We start from the raw sequence: 16,409 nt of genomic DNA on the forward strand, positions 1-16,409 counted from the left end.
GCGGTGCTGGTCTCAGTGGTGCCAGCAGTAGGTGTTGTGCCAGTAGTCTGAATGACAGTTGTCCCTTCGCTGGTGGTCCCAGGAGTGGCTGCTGTGGTACTTTCCGATGTGCCAGGTGTGGGAATGCTTGCCGCGGTGCTTGTCTCAGTGGTACCAACAGTAGGTGTGGTGCCAGGAGTCTGAGTGACAGTTGTCCCTTCGCTGGTGGTCACAGGAGTGGCTGCTGTGGAACTTTCCGATGTGCCAGGTGTGGGAGTGCTTGCCGCGGTGCTTGTCTCAGTGGTGCCAACAGTAGGTGTGGTGCCAGTAGTCTGAATGACAGTTGTCCCTTCGCTGGTGGTCACAGGAGTGGCTGCTGTGGTACTTTCCGATGTGCCAGGTGTGGGAGTGCTTGCCGCGGTGCTTGTCTCAGTGGTACCAACAGTAGATGTTGTGCCAGTAGTCTGAGTGACAGTTGTCCCTTCGCTGGTGGTCACAGGAGTGGCTGCTGTGGTACTTTCTGATGTTCCAGATGTGGGAGTGCTTGCTGCGGTGCTGGTCTCAGTGGTGCCAGCAGTAGGAGTTGTGCCAGTAGTCTCTGTGACAGTTGTCCCTTCGCTGGTGGTCACAGGAGTGGCTGCTGTGGAACTTTCCGATGTGCCAGGTGTGGGAGTGCTTGCCGCGGTGCTTGTCTCAGTGGTACCAACAGTAGGTGTTGTGCCAGTAGTCTGAGTGACAGTTGTCCCTTCGCTGGTGGTCACAGGAGTGGCTGCTGTGGTACTTTCCGATGTGCCAGGTGTGGGAGTGCTTGCCGCGGTGCTTGTCTCAGTGGTGCCAGCAGTAGGTGTGGTGCCAGTAGCCTGTGTGACAGTTGTCCCTTCGCTGGTGGTCACAGGAGTGGCTGCTGTGGTACCTTCCGATATACCAGGTGTGGGAGTGCTTGCCGCGGTGCTGGTCTCAGTGGTGCCAGCAGTAGGTGTTGTGCCAGTAGTTTGAGTGACAGTTGTCCCTTCGCTGGTGGTCACAGGAGTGGCTGCTGTGGTACCTTCCGATGTACCAGGTGTGGGAGTGCTTGCCGCGGTGCTTGTCTCAGTGGTGCCAACAGTAGGTGTGGTGCCAGTAGTCTGAGTTGTCCCTTCGCTGGTGGTCACAGGAGTGGCTGCTGTGGTACTTTCCGATGTGCCAGGTGTGGGAGTGCTTGCCGCGGTGCTTGTCTCAGTGGTACCAGCAGTAGGTGTTGTGCCAGGAGTCTGAGTGACAGTTGTCCCTTCACTGGTGATCACAGGAGTGGCTGCTGTGGTACTTTCCGATGTGCCAGGTGTGGGAGTACTTGCCGCGGTGCTGGTCTCAGTGGTACCAACAGTAGGTGTTGTGCCAGTAGTCTGAGTGACAGTTGTCCCTTCGCTGGTGGTCACAGGAGTGGCTGCTGTGGTACTTTCCGATGTGCCAGGTGTGGGAGTGCTTGCACCGGTGCTTGTCTCAGTGGTACCAACAGTAGGTGTTTTGCCAGGAGTCTGAGTGACAGTTGTCCCTTCGCTGGTGGTCACAGGAGTGGCTGCTGTGGAACTTTCCGATGTGCCAGGTGTGGGAGTGCTTGCCGCGGTGCTTGTCTCAGTGGTGCCAACAGTAGGTGTGGTGCCAGTAGTCTGAATGACAGTTGTCCCTTCGCTGGTGGTCACAGGAGTGGCTGCTGTGGTACTTTCCGATGTGCCAGGTGTGGGAGTGCTTGCCGCGGTGCTTGTCTCAGTGGTACCAACAGTAGATGTTGTGCCAGTAGTCTGAGTGACAGTTGTCCCTTCGCTGGTGGTCACAGGAGTGGCTGCTGTGGTACTTTCCGATGTGCCAGGTCTGGGAGTGCTTGCCGCGGTGCTGGTCTCAGTGGTGCCAGCAGTAGATGTGGTGCCAGTAGTCTGAGTGACACTTGTCCCTTCGCTGGTGGTCACAGGAGTGGCTGCTGTGGTATTTTCCGATGTGCCAGGTGTGGGAGTGCTTGCCGCGGTGCTGGTCTCAGTGGTGCCAGCAGTAGGTGTGGTGCCAGTAGTCTGAGTGACAGTTGTCCCTTCGCTGGTGGTCACAGGAGTGGCTGTTGTGGTACTTTCCGATGTGCCAGGTGTGGGAGTGCTTGCCGCGGTGCTTGTCTCAGTGGTGCCAACAGTAGGTGTGGTGCCAGTAGTCTGAATGACAGTTGTCCCTTCGCTGGTGGTCACAGGAGTGGCTGCTGTGGTACTTTCCGATGTGCCAGGTGTGGGAGTGCTTGCCGCGGTGCTGGTCTCAGTGGTGCCAGCAGTAGGTGTTGTGCCAGTAGTCTGAATGACAGTTGTCCCTTCGCTGGTGGTCCCAGGAGTGGCTGCTGTGGTACTTTCCGATGTGCCAGGTGTGGGAGTGCTTGCCGCGGTGCTTGTCTCAGTGGTACCAGCAGTAGGTGTTGTGCCAGGAGTCTGAGTGACAGTTGTCCCTTCACTGGTGATCACAGGAGTGGCTGCTGTGGTACTTTCCGATGTGCCAGGTGTGGGAGTACTTGCCGCGGTGCTGGTCTCAGTGGTACCAACAGTAGGTGTTGTGCCAGTAGTCTGAGTGAAAGTTGTCCCTTCGCTGGTGGTCACAGGAGTGGCTGCTGTGGTACTTTCCGATGTGCCAGGTGTGGGAGTGCTTGCACCGGTGCTTGTCTCAGTGGTACCAACAGTAGGTGTTTTGCCAGGAGTCTGAGTGACAGTTGTCCCTTCGCTGGTGGTCACAGGAGTGGCTGCTGTGGAACTTTCCGATGTGCCAGGTGTGGGAGTGCTTGCCGCGGTGCTTGTCTCAGTGGTGCCAACAGTAGGTGTGGTGCCAGTAGTCTGAATGACAGTTGTCCCTTCGCTGGTGGTCACAGGAGTGGCTGCTGTGGTACTTTCCGATGTGCCAGGTGTGGGAGTGCTTGCCGCGGTGCTTGTCTCAGTGGTACCAACAGTAGATGTTGTGCCAGTAGTCTGAGTGACAGTTGTCCCTTCGCTGGTGGTCACAGGAGTGGCTGCTGTGGTACTTTCCGATGTGCCAGGTCTGGGAGTGCTTGCCGCGGTGCTGGTCTCAGTGGTGCCAGCAGTAGATGTGGTGCCAGTAGTCTGAGTGACACTTGTCCCTTCGCTGGTGGTCACAGGAGTGGCTGCTGTGGTATTTTCCGATGTGCCAGGTGTGGGAGTGCTTGCCGCGGTGCTGGTCTCAGTGGTGCCAGCAGTAGGTGTGGTGCCAGTAGTCTGAGTGACAGTTGTCCCTTCGCTGGTGGTCACAGGAGTGGCTGTTGTGGTACTTTCCGATGTGCCAGGTGTGGGAGTGCTTGCCGCGGTGCTTGTCTCAGTGGTGCCAACAGTAGGTGTGGTGCCAGTAGTCTGAATGACAGTTGTCCCTTCGCTGGTGGTCACAGGAGTGGCTGCTGTGGTACTTTCCGATGTGCCAGGTGTGGGAGTGCTTGCCGCGGTGCTTGTCTCAGTGGTGCCAGCAGTAGGTGTTGTGCCAGTAGTCTGAATGACAGTTGTCCCTTCGCTGGTGGTCCCAGGAGTGGCTGCTGTGGTACTTTCCGATGTGCCAGGTGTGGGAATGCTTGCCGCGGTGCTTGTCTCAGTGGTACCAACAGTAGGTGTGGTGCCAGGAGTCTGAGTGACAGTTGTCCCTTCGCTGGTGGTCACAGGAGTGGCTGCTGTGGAACTTTCCGATGTGCCAGGTGTGGGAGTGCTTGCCGCGGTGCTTGTCTCAGTGGTGCCAACAGTAGGTGTGGTGCCAGTAGTCTGAATGACAGTTGTCCCTTCGCTGGTGGTCACAGGAGTGGCTGCTGTGGTACTTTCCGATGTGCCAGGTGTGGGAGTGCTTGCCGCGGTGCTTGTCTCAGTGGTACCAACAGTAGATGTTGTGCCAGTAGTCTGAGTGACAGTTGTCCCTTCGCTGGTGGTCACAGGAGTGGCTGCTGTGGTACTTTCTGATGTTCCAGATGTGGGAGTGCTTGCTGCGGTGCTGGTCTCAGTGGTGCCAGCAGTAGGAGTTGTGCCAGTAGTCTCTGTGACAGTTGTCCCTTCGCTGGTGGTCACAGGAGTGGCTGCTGTGGAACTTTCCGATGTGCCAGGTGTGGGAGTGCTTGCCGCGGTGCTTGTCTCAGTGGTACCAACAGTAGGTGTTGTGCCAGTAGTCTGAGTGACAGTTGTCCCTTCGCTGGTGGTCACAGGAGTGGCTGCTGTGGTACTTTCCGATGTGCCAGGTGTGGGAGTGCTTGCCGCGGTGCTTGTCTCAGTGGTGCCAGCAGTAGGTGTGGTGCCAGTAGCCTGTGTGACAGTTGTCCCTTCGCTGGTGGTCACAGGAGTGGCTGCTGTGGTACCTTCCGATGTACCAGGTGTGGGAGTGCTTGCCGCGGTGCTGGTCTCAGTGGTGCCAGCAGTAGGTGTTGTGCCAGTAGTTTGAGTGACAGTTGTCCCTTCGCTGGTGGTCACAGGAGTGGCTGCTGTGGTACTTTCCGATGTGCCAGGTGTGGGAGTGCTTGCCGCGGTGCTTGTCTCAGTGGTGCCAGCAGTAGGTGTTGTGCCAGTAGTCTGAGTTGTCCCTTCGCTGGTGGTCACAGGAGTGGCTGCTGTGGAACTTTCCGATGTGCCAGGTGTGGGAGTGCTTGCCGCGGTGCTGGTCTCAGTTTTGCCAGCAGTAGGTGTGGTGGCAGTAGTCTTTGTGACAGTTGTCCCTTCGCTGGTGGTCACAGGAGTGGCTGCTGTGGAACTTTCTGATGTGCCAGGTGTGGCAGTGCTTGCCGCGGTGCTTGTCTCAGTGGTGCCAGCTGTACGTGTGGTGCCAGCAGTCTGAGTGACAGTTGTCCCTTCGCTGGTGGTCACAGGAGTGGCTGCTGTGGAACTTTCCGATGTGCCTGAAGTGGGAGTTCTTTCCGCAGTGCTGGTCTCAGTGGTGCCAGCAGTAGGTGTTGTGCCAGTAGTCTTTGTGACAGTTGTCCCTTCGCTGGTGGTCACAGGAGTGGCTGCTGTGGAACTTTCCGATGTGCCAGCTGTGGGAGTGCTTGCCGCGGTGCTTGTCTCAGTGGTGCCAGCAGTACGTGTGGTGCCAGTAGTCTGAGTGATAGTTGTCCCTTCGCTGGTGGTCACAGGAGAGGCTGCTGTGGTACTTTCCGATGTGCCAGGTGTGGGAGTGTTTGCACCGGTGCTTTTCTCAGTGGTACCAACAGTAGGTGTGGTGCCAGGAGTCTGAGTGACAGTTGTCCCTTCGCTGGTGGTCACAGGAGTGGCTACTGTGGTACTTTCCGATGTGCCAGGTGTGGGAGTGCTTGCCGCGGTGCTGGTCTCAGTGGTGCCAGCAGTATGTGTTGTGCCAGTAGTCTGAATGACAGTTGTCCCTTCGCTGGTGGTCACAGGAGTGGCTGCTGTGGTACTTTCGGATGTGCTAGGTGTGGGAGTGCTCGCCGCGGTGCTTGTCTCAGTGGCACCAACAGTATGTGTGGTGCCAGGAGTCTGAGTGACAGTTGTCCCTTCGCTGGTGGTCACAGGAGTGGCTGCTGTGGTACTTTCCGATGTGCCAGGTGTGGGAGTGCTTGCCGCGGTGCTTGTCTCAGTGGTACCAGCAGTAGGTGTTGAGCCAGTAGTCTGAGTGATAGTTGTCCCTTCGTTTGTGGTCACAGGAGTGGCTGTTGTGGTACTTTCCGATGTGCCAGGTGTGGGAGTGCTTGCCGCGGTGCTTGTCTCAGTGGTGCCAGCTGTTCGTGTGGTGCCAGTAGTCTGAGTGACAGTTGTCCCTTCGCTGGTGGTCACAGGAGTGGCTGCTGTGGAACTTTCCGATGTGCCTGAAGTGGGAGTTCTTTCCGCAGTGCTGGTCTCAGTGGTGCCAGCAGTAGGTGTTGTGCCAGTAGTCTTTGTGACAGTTGTCCCTTCGCTGGTGGTCACAGGAGTGGCTGCTGTGGAACTTTCCGATGTGCCAGCTGTGGGAGTGCTTGCCGCGGTGCTTGTCTCAGTGGTGCCAGCAGTACGTGTGGTGCCAGTAGTCTGAGTGATAGTTGTCCCTTCGCTGGTGGTCACAGGAGTGGCTGCTGTGGTACTTTCCGATGTGCCAGGTGTGGGAGTGCTTGCCGCGGTGCTTGTCTCAGTGGTACCAACAGTAGGTGTTGTGCCAGTAGTCTGAGTGAGAGTTGTCCCTTCGCTGGTGGTCACAGGAGTGGCTGCTGTGGTACTTTCCGATGTGCCAGGTGTGGGAGTGCTTGCCGCGGTGCTGGTCTCAGTGGTGCCAGCAGTAGGTGTGGTGCCAGTGGTCTGTGTGACAGTTGTCCCTTCGCTGGTGGTCACAGGAGTGGCTGCTGTGGTACCTTCCGATGTACCAGGTGTGGGAGTGTTTGCCGCGGTGCTGGTCTCAGTGGTGCCAGCAGTAGGTGTTGTGCCAGTAGTTTGAGTGACAGTTGTCCCTTCGCTGGTGGTCAAAGGAGTGGCTGCTGTGGTACTTTCCGATGTGCCAGGTGTGGGAGTGCTTGCCGCGGTGCTTGTCTCAGTGGTGCCAGCAGTAGATGTTGTGCCAGTAGTCTGAGTTCTCCCTTCGCTGCTGGTCACAGGAGTGGCTGCTGTGGAACTTTCCGATGTGCCAGGTGTGGGAGTGCTTGCCGCGGTGCTGGTCTCTGTTTTGCCAGCAGTAGGTGTGGTGGCAGTAGTCTGAGTGACAGTTGTCCCTTCGCTGGTGGTCACAGGAGTGGCTGCTGTGGAACTTTCTGATGTGCCAGGTGTGGCAGTGCTTGCCGCGGTGCTTGTCTCAGTGGTGCCAGCTGTACGTGTGGTGCCAGCAGTCTGAGTGACACTTGTCCCTTCGCTGGTGGTCACAGGAGTGGCTGCTGTGGAACTTTCCGATGTGCCTGAAGTGGGAGTTCTTTCCGCAGTGCTGGTCTCAGTGGTGCCAGCAGTAGGTGTTGTGCCAGTAGTCTGACTGACAGTTGTCCCTTCGCTGGTGGTCACAGGAGTGGCTGCTGTGGTACTTTCCGATGTGCCAGGTGTGGGAGTGCTTGCTGCGGTGGTGGTCTCAGTGTTGCCAGCAGTAGGTGTTGTGTCAGGAGTCTGAGTGACAGTTGTCCCTTCGCTGGTGGTCACAGGAGTGGCTGCTGTGGTACTTTCCGATGTGCCAGGTGTGGGAGTGCTTGCCGCGGTGCTGGTCTCAGTGGTGCCAGCAGTAGGTGTTGTGCCAGTAGTCTGAATGACAGTTGTCCTTTCGCTGGTGGTCACAGGAGTGGCTGATGTTGTACTTTTTGATGTGCCAGGTGTGGGAGTGCTTGCCGCGGTGCTTGTGTCAGTGGTACCAACAGTAGGTGTGGTGCCAGGTGTCTGAGTGACAGTTGTCCCTTCGCTGGTGGTCACAGGAGTGGCTGCTGTGGAACTTTCCGATGTGCCAGGTGTGGGAGTGCTTGCCGCGGTGCTGGTCTCAGTGGTGCCAGCAGTAGGTGTTGTGCGAGTAGTCTGAATGACAGTTGTCCCTTCGCTGGTGGTCACAGGAGTGGCTGCTGTGGTACTTTCCGATGTGCCAGGTGTGGGAGTGCTTGCCGCGGTGCTTGTCTGAGTGGTACCAACAGTAGGTGTGGTGCCAGGAGTCTGAGTGACAGTTGTCCCTTCGCTGGTGGTCACAGGAGTGGCTGTTGTGGTACTTTGCGATGTGCCAGGTGTGGGAGTGCTTGCCGCGGTGCTTGTCTCAGTGGTGCCAACAGTAGGTGTGGTGCCAGTAGTCTGAATGACAGTTGTCCCTTCGCTGGTGGTCATAGGAGTGGCTGCTGTGGTACTTTCCGATGTGCCAGGTGTGGGAGTGCTTGCCGCGGTGCTGGTCTCAGTGGTGCCAGCAGTAGGTGTTGTGCCAGTAGTCTGAATGACAGTTGTCCCTTCGCTGGTGGTCACAGGAGTGGCTGCTGTTGTACTTTCCGATGTGCCAGGTGTGGTAGTGCTTGCCGCGGTGTTTGTCTCAGTGGTACCAACAGTAGGTGTGGTGCCAGGTGTCTGAGTGACAGTTGTCCCTTCGCTGGTGGTCACAGGAGTGGCTGCTGTGGAACTTTCCGATGTGCCAGGTGTGGGAGTGCTTGCCGCGGTGCTGGTCTCAGTGGTGCCAGCAGTAGGTGTTGTGCGAGTAGTCTGAATGACAGTTGTCCCTTCGCTGGTGGTCACAGGAGTGGCTGCTGTGGTACTTTCCGATGTGCCAGGTGTGGGAGTGCTTGCCGCGGTGCTTGTCTCAGTGGTACCAGCAGTAGGTGTGGTGCCAGTAGCCTGAGTGACAGTTGTCCCTTCGCTGGTGGTCACAGGAGTGGCTGCTGTGGAACTTTCCGATGTGCCAGGTGTGGGAGTGCTTGCCGCGGTGCTTGTCTCAGTGGTGCCAACAGTAGGTGTGGTGCCAGTAATCTGAATGACAGTTGTCCCTTCGCTGGTGGTCACAGGAGTGGCTGCTGTGGTACTTTCCGATGTGCCAGGTGTGGGAGTGCTTGCCGCGGTGCTTGTCTCAGTGGTACCAACAGTAGATGTTGTGCCAGTAGTCTGAGTGACAGTTGTCCCTTCGCTGGTGGTCACAGGAGTGGCTGCTGTGGTACTTTCTGATGTTCCAGGTGTGGGAGTGCTTGCTGCGGTGCTGGTCTCAGTGGTGCCAGCAGTAGGAGTGGTGCCAGTAGTCTGTGTGACAGTTGTCCCTTCGCTGGTGGTCACAGGAGTGGCTGCTGTGGTACTTTCCGATGTGCCAGGTGTGGGAGTGCTTGCCGCGGTGCTTGTCTCAGTGGTGCCAGCAGTAGGTGTGGTGCCAGTAGCCTGTGTGACAGTTGTCCCTTCGCTGGTGGTCACAGGAGTGGCTGCTGTGGTACCTTCCGATGTACCAGGTGTGGGAGTGCTTGCCGCGGTGCTGGTCTCAGTGGTGCCAGCAGTAGGTGTTGTGCCAGTAGTTTGAGTGACAGTTGTCCCTTCGCTGGTGGTCACAGGAGTGGCTGCTGTGGTACTTTCCGATGTGCCAGGTGTGGGAGTGCTTGCCGCGGTGCTGGTCTCAGTGGTGCCAGCAGTAGGTGTTGTGCCAGTAGTCTGAGTTGTCCCTTCGCTGGTGGTCACAGGAGTGGCTGCTGTGGAACTTTCCGATGTGCCAGGTGTGGGAGTGCTTGCCGCGGTGCTGGTCTCAGTTTTGCCAGCAGTAGGTGTGGTGGCAGTAGTCTTTGTGACAGTTGTCCCTTCGCTGGTGGTCACAGGAGTGGCTGCTGTGGAACTTTCTGATGTGCCAGGTGTGGCAGTGCTTGCCGCGGTGCTTGTCTCAGTGGTGCCAGCTGTACGTGTGGTGCCAGCAGTCTGAGTGACAGTTGTCCCTTCGCTGGTGGTCACAGGAGTGGCTGCTGTGGAACTTTCCGATGTGCCTGAAGTGGGAGTTCTTTCCGCAGTGCTGGTCTCAGTGGTGCCAGCAGTAGGTGTTGTGCCAGTAGTCTTTGTGACAGTTGTCCCTTCGCTGGTGGTCACAGGAGTGGCTGCTGTGGAACTTTCCGATGTGCCAGCTGTGGGAGTGCTTGCCGCGGTGCTTGTCTCAGTGGTGCCAGTAGTCTGAGTGATAGTTGTCCCTTCGCTGGTGGTCACAGGAGTGGCTGCTGTGGTACTTTCCGATGTGCCAGGTGTGGGAGTGTTTGCACCGGTGCTTTTCTCAGTGGTACCAACAGTAGGTGTGGTGCCAGGAGTCTGAGTGACAGTTGTCCCTTCGCTGGTGGTCACAGGAGTGGCTGCTGTGGAACTTTCCGATGTGCCAGGTGTGGGAGTGCTTGCCGCGGTGCTTGTCTCAGTGGTGCCAACAGTAGGTGTGGTGCCAGTAGTCTGAATGACAGTTGTCCCTTCGCTGGTGGTCACAGGAGTGGCTGCTGTGGAACTTTCTGATCTGCCAGGTGTGGCAGTGCTTGCCGCGGTGCTGGTCTCAGTGGTGCCAGTTGTACGTGTGGTGCCAGCAGTCTGAGTGACACTTGTCCCTTCGCTGGTGGTCACAGGAGTGGCTGCTGTGGAACTTTCCGATGTGCCTGAAGTGGGAGTTCTTTCCGCAGTGCTGGTCTCAGTGGTGCCAGCAGTAGGTGTTGTGCCAGTAGTCTGAATGACAGTTGTCCCTTCGCTGGTGGTCACAGGAGTGGCTGCTGTGATACTTTCGGATGTGCTAGGTGTGGGAGTGCTTGCCGCGGTGGTGGTCTCAGTGGTGCCAGCAGTAGGTGTTGTGTCAGGAGTCTGAGTGACAGTTGTCCCTTCGCTGGTGGTCACAGGAGTGGCTGCTGTGGTACTTTCCGATGTGCCAGGTGTGGGAGTGCTTGCCGCGGTGCTGGTCTCAGTGGTGCCAGGAGTATGTGTTGTGCCAGTAGTCTGAATGACAGTTGTCCCTTCGCTGGTGGTCACAGGAGTGGCTGATGTTGTACTTTCCGATGTGCCAGGTGTGGGAGTGCTTGCCGCGGTGCTTGTCTCAGTGGTACCAACAGTAGGTGTGGTGCCAGGTGTCTGAGTGACAGTTGTCCCTTCGCTGGTGGTCACAGGAGTGGCTGCTGTGGAACTTTCCGATGTGCCCGGTGTGGGAGTGCTTGCCGCGGTGCTTGTCTCAGTGGTGTTAGCAGTAGGTGTTGTGCGAGTAGTCTGAATGACAGTTGTCCCTTCGCTGGTGGTCACAGGAGTGGCTGCTGTGGTACTTTCCGATGTGCCAGGTGTGGGAGTGCTTGCCGCGGTGCTTGTCTGAGTGGTACCAACAGTAGGTGTGGTGCCAGGAGTCTGAGTGACAGTTGTCCCTTCGCTGGTGGTCACAGGAGTGGCTGCTGTGGAACTTTCCGATGTGCCAGGTGTGGGAGTGCTTGCCGCGGTGCTTGTCTCAGTGGTGCCAACAGTAGGTGTGGTGCCAGTAGTCTGAATGACAGTTGTCCCTTCGCTGGTGGTCACAGGAGTGGCTGCTGTGGTACTTTCCGATGTGCCAGGTGTGGGAGTGCTTGCCGCGGTGCTTGTCTCAGTGGTGCCAGCAGTAGGTGTTGTGCCAGGAGTCTGAGTGACAGTTGTCCCTTCACTGGTGATCACAGGAGTGGCTGCTGTGGTACTTTCCGATGTGCCAGGTGTGGGAGTACTTGCCGCGGTGCTTGTCTCAGTGGTACCAACAGTAGATGTTGTGCCAGTAGTCTGAGTGACAGTTGTCCCTTCGCTGGTGGTCACAGGAGTGGCTGCTGTGGTACTTTCCGATGTGCCAGGTGTGGGAGTGCTTGCCGCGGTGCTTGTCTCAGTGGTGCCAACAGTAGGTGTTTTGCCAGGAGTCTGAGTGACAGTTGTCCCTTCGCTGGTGGTCACAGGAGTGGCTGCTGTGGAACTTTCCGATGTGCCAGGTGTGGGAGTGCTTGCCGCGGTGCTTGTCTCAGTGGTGCCAACAGTTGGTGTGGTGCCAGTAGTCTGAATGACAGTTGTCCCTTCGCTGGTGGTCACAGGAGTGGCTGCTGTGGTACTTTCCGTTATGCCAGGTGTGGGAGTGCTTGCCGCGGTGCTTGTCTCAGTGGTACCAACAGTAGATGTTGTGCCAGTAGTCTGAGTGACAGTTGTCCCTTCGCTGGTGGTCACAGGAGTGGCTGCTGTGGTACTTTCCGATGTGCCAGGTCTGGGAGTGCTTGCCGCGGTGCTGGTCTCAGTGGTGCCAGCAGTAGATGTGGTGCCAGTAGTCTGAGTGACACTTGTCCCTTCGCTGGTGGTCACAGGAGTGGCTGCTGTGGTATTTTCCGATGTGCCAGGTGTGGGAGTGCTTGCCGCGGTGCTGGTCTCAGTGGTGCCAGCAGTAGATGTGGTGCCAGTAGTCTGAGTGACAGTTGTCCCTTCGATGGTGGTCACAGGAGTGGCTGTTGTGGTACTTTCCGATGTGCCAGGTGTGGGAGTGCTTGCCGCGGTGCTTGTCTCAGTGGTGCCAACAGTAGGTGTGGTGCCAGTAGTCTGAATGACTGTTGTCCCTTCGCTGGTGGTCACAGGAGTGGCTGCTGTGGTACTTTCCGATGTGCCAGGTGTGGGAGTGCTTGCCGCGGTGCTTGTCTGAGTGGTACCAACAGTAGGTGTGGTGCCAGGAATCTGAGTGACAGTTGTCCCTTCGCTGGTGGTCACAGGAGTGGCTGCTGTGGAACTTTCCGATGTGCCAGGTGTGGGAGTGCTTGCCGCGGTGCTGGTCTCAGTGGTGCCAGCAGTAGGTGTTGTGCGAGTAGTCTGAATGACAGTTGTCCCTTCGCTGGTGGTCACAGGAGTGGCTGCTGTGGTACTTTCCGATGTGCCAGGTGTGGGAGTGCTTGCCGCGGTGCTTGTCTCAGTGGTACCAACAGTAGGTGTGGTGCCAGGAGTCTGAGTGACAGTTGTCCCTTCGCTGGTGGTCACAGGAGTGGCTGCTGTGGAACTTTCCGATGTGCCAGGTGTGGAAGTGCTTGCCGCGGTGCTTGTCTCAGTGGTGCCAACAGTAGGTGTGGTGCCAGTAGTCTGAATGACAGTTGTCCCTTCGCTGGTGGTCACAGGAGTGGCTGCTGTGGTACTTTCCGATGTGCCAGGTGTGGGAGTGCTTGCCGCGGTGCTGGTCTCAGTGGTGCCAGCAGTAGGTGTTGTGCCAGTAGTTTGAGTGACAGTTGTCCCTTCGCTGGTGATCACAGGAGTGGCTGTTGTGGTACTTTCCGATGTGCCAGCTGTGGGAGTGCTTGCCGCGGTGCTTGTCTCAGTGGTGCCAGCAGTAGGTGTTGTGCCAGTAGTCTGAGTTGTCCCTTCGCTGGTGGTCACAGGAGTGGCTGCTGTGGAACTTTCCGATGTGCCAGGTGTGGGAGTGCTTGCCGCGGTGCTGGTCTCAGTTTTGCCAGCAGTAGGTGTGGTGGCAGTAGTCTTTGTGACAGTTGTCCCTTCGCTGGTGGTCACAGGAGTGGCTGCTGTGGAACTTTCCGATGTGCCTGAAGTGGGAGTTCTTTCCGCAGTGCTGGTCTCAGTGGTGCCAGCAGTAGGTGTGGTGCCAGTAGTCTGTGTGACAGTTGTACCTTCGCTGGTGGTCACAGGAGTGGCTGCTGTGGAACTTTCTGATGTGCCAGGTGTGGGAGTGCTTGCCGCGGTGCTTGTCTCAGTGGTGCCAGCTGCACGTGTGGTGCCAGTAGTCTGAGTGACAGTTGTCCCTTTGCTGGTGGTCACAGGAGTGGCTGCTGTGGAACTTTCCGATGTGCCTGAAGTGGGAGTTCTTTCCGAAGTGCTGGTCTCAGTGGTGCCAACAGTAGGTGTTGTGCCAGTAGTCTGAGTGACAGTTGTCCCTTCGCTGGTGGTCACAGGAGTGGCTGCTGTGGAACTTTCCGATGTGCCAGGTGTGGGAGTGCTTGCCGCGGTGCTTGTCTCAGTGGTGCCAGCAGTACGTGTGGTGCCAGTAGTCTGAGTGATAGTTGTCCCTTCGCTGGTGGTCACAGGAGTGGCTGCTGTGGTATTTTCCGATGTGCCAGGTGTGGGAGTGCTTGCACCGGTGCTTGTCTCAGTGGTACCAACAGTAGGTGTGGTGCCAGGAGTCTGAGTGACAGTTGTCCCTTCGCTGGTGGTCACAGGAGTGGCTGCTGTGGAACTTTCCGATGTGCCAGGTGTGGGAGTGCTTGCCGTGGTGCTTTTCTCAGTGGTGCCAACAGTAGGTGTGGTGCCAGTAGTCTGAATGACAGTTGTCAATTCGCTGGTGGTCACAGGAGTGGCTGCTGTGGTACTTTCCGATGTGCCAGGTGTGGGAGTGCTTGCCGCGGTGCTGGTCTCAGTGGTGCCAGCAGTAGGTGTTGTGCCAGGAGTCTGAGTGACAGTTGTCCCTTCGCTGGTGGTCACAGGAGTGGCTGCTGTGGAACTTTCCGATGTGCCAGGTGTGGAAGTGCTTGCCGCGGTGCTTGTCTCAGTGGTGCCAACAGTAGGTGTGGTGCCAGTAGTCTGAATGACAGTTGTCCCTTCGCTGGTGGTCACAGGAGTGGCTGCTGTGGTACTTTCCGATGTGCCAGGTGTGGGAGTGCTTGCCGCGGTGCTGGTCTCAGTGGTGCCAGCAGTAGGTGTTGTGCCAGTAGTTTGAGTGACAGTTGTCCCTTCGCTGATGGTCACAGGAGTGGCTGTTGTGGTACTTTCCGATGTGCCAGGTGTGGGAGTGCTTGCCGCGGTGCTTGTCTCAGTGGTGCCAGCAGTAGGTGTTGTGCCAGTAGTCTGAGTTGTCCCTTCGCTGGTGGTCACAGGAGTGGCTGCTGTGGAACTTTCCGATGTGCCAGGTGTGGGAGTGCTTGCCGCGGTGCTGGTCTCAGTTTTGCCAGCAGTAGGTGTGGTGGCAGTAGTCTTTGTGACAGTTGTCCCTTCGCTGGTGGTCACAGGAGTGGCTGCTGTGGAACTTTCTGATGTGCCAGGTGTGGCAGTGCTTGCCGCGGTGCTTCTCTCAGTGGTGCCAGCTGTACGTGTGGTGCCAGCAGTCTGAGTGACAGTTGTCCCTTCGCTGGTGGTCACAGGAGTGGCTGCTGTGGAACTTTCCGATGTGCCTGAAGTGGGAGTTCTTTCCGCAGTGCTGGTCTCAGTGGTGCCAGCAGTAGGTGTTGAGCCAGTAGTCTGAGTGATAGTTGTCCCTTCGTTTGTGGTCACAGGAGTGGCTGTTGTGGTACTTTCCGATGTGCCAGGTGTGGGAGTGCTTGCCGCGGTTCTTGTCTCAGTGGTGCCAACAGTAGGTGTGGTGCCAGTAGTCTGAATGACAGTTGTCCCTTCGCTGGTGGTCACAGGAGTGGCTGGTGTAGTACTTTCTGATATACCAGGTGTGGGAGTGCTTGCTGCGATGCTGGTCTCAGTGGTGCCAGCAGTAGGTGTGGTGCCAGTAGTCTGTGTGACAGTTGTACCTTCGCTGGTGGTCACAGGAGTGGCTGCTGTGGAACTTTCTGATGTGCCAGGTGTGGGAGTGCTTGCCGCGGTGCTTGTCTCAGTGGTGCCAGCTGCACGTGTGGTGCCAGTAGTCTGAGTGACAGTTGTCCCTTTGCTGGTGGTCACAGGAGTGGCTGCTGTGGAACTTTCTGATGTGCCTGAAGTGGGAGTTCTTTCCGAAGTGCTGGTCTCAGTGGTGCCAACAGTAGGTGTTGTGCCAGTAGTCTGAGTGACAGTTGTCCCTTCGCTGGTGGTCACAGGAGTGGCTGCTGTGGAACTTTCCGATGTGCCAGGTGTGGGAGTGCTTGCCGCGGTGCTTGTCTCAGTGGTGCCAGCAGTACGTGTGGTGCCAGTAGTCTGAGTGATAGTTGTCCCTTCGCTGGTGGTCACAGGAGTGGCTGCTGTGGTATTTTCCGATGTGCCAGGTGTGGGAGTGCTTGCACCGGTGCTTGTCTCAGTGGTACCAACAGTAGGTGTGGTGCCAGGAGTCTGAGTGACAGTTGTCCCTTCGCTGGTGGTCACAGGAGTGGCTGCTGTGGAACTTTCCGATGTGCCAGGTGTGGGAGTGCTTGCCGTGGTGCTTTTCTCAGTGGTGCCAACAGTAGGTGTGGTGCCAGTAGTCTGAATGACAGTTGTCCCTTCGCTGGTGGTCACAGGAGTGGCTGCTGTGGTACTTTCCGATGTGCCAGGTGTGGGAGTGCTTGCCGCGGTGCTGGTCTCAGTGGTGCCAGCAGTAGGTGTTGTGCCAGGAGTCTGAGTGACAGTTGTCCCTTCGCTGGTGGTCACAGGAGTGGCTGCTGTGGAACTTTCCGATGTGCCAGGTGTGGAAGTGCTTGCCGCGGTGCTTGTCTCAGTGGTGCCAACAGTAGGTGTGGTGCCAGTAGTCTGAATGACAGTTGTCCCTTCGCTGGTGGTCACAGGAGTGGCTGCTGTGGTACTTTCCGATGTGCCAGGTGTGGGAGTGCTTGCCGCGGTGCTGGTCTCAGTGGTGCCAGCAGTAGGTGTTGTGCCAGTAGTTTGAGTGACAGTTGTCCCTTCGCTGATGGTCACAGGAGTGGCTGTTGTGGTACTTTCCGATGTGCCAGGTGTGGGAGTGCTTGCCGCGGTGCTTGTCTCAGTGGTGCCAGCAGTAGGTGTTGTGCCAGTAGTCTGAGTTGTCCCTTCGCTGGTGGTCACAGGAGTGGCTGCTGTGGAACTTTCCGATGTGCCAGGTGTGGGAGTGCTTGCCGCGGTGCTGGTCTCAGTTTTGCCAGCAGTAGGTGTGGTGGCAGTAGTCTTTGTGACAGTTGTCCCTTCGCTGGTGGTCACAGGAGTGGCTGCTGTGGAACTTTCTGATGTGCCAGGTGTGGCAGTGCTTGCCGCGGTGCTTCTCTCAGTGGTGCCAGCTGTACGTGTGGTGCCAGCAGTCTGAGTGACAGTTGTCCCTTTGCTGGTGGTCACAGGAGTGGCTGCTGTGGAACTTTCCGATGTGCCTGAAGTGGGAGTTCTTTCCGCAGTGCTGGTCTCAGTGGTGCCAGCAGTAGGTGTTGAGCCAGTAGTCTGAGTGATAGTTGTCCCTTCGTTTGTGGTCACAGGAGTGGCTGTTGTGGTACT

General features: G+C 57.4%; 1 protein-coding gene across 1 annotated transcript in view; it reads right to left on the reverse strand.

Annotated features, from left to right (window-relative positions):
- LOC148614138 (uncharacterized) overlaps positions 1-16,409 on the reverse strand; it is a 173,698-nt gene that overhangs the window by 6,356 nt on the left and 150,933 nt on the right. The window lies entirely within an intron of this gene.

This window comes from Perna viridis, chromosome 6 (genome assembly GCF_037379345.1).
Source record: "Perna viridis isolate PV_CMFRI_1.1 ecotype Kerala chromosome 6, ASM3737934v1, whole genome shotgun sequence".
Classification (NCBI taxonomy): Eukaryota; Metazoa; Mollusca; class Bivalvia; order Mytilida; family Mytilidae; genus Perna; species Perna viridis.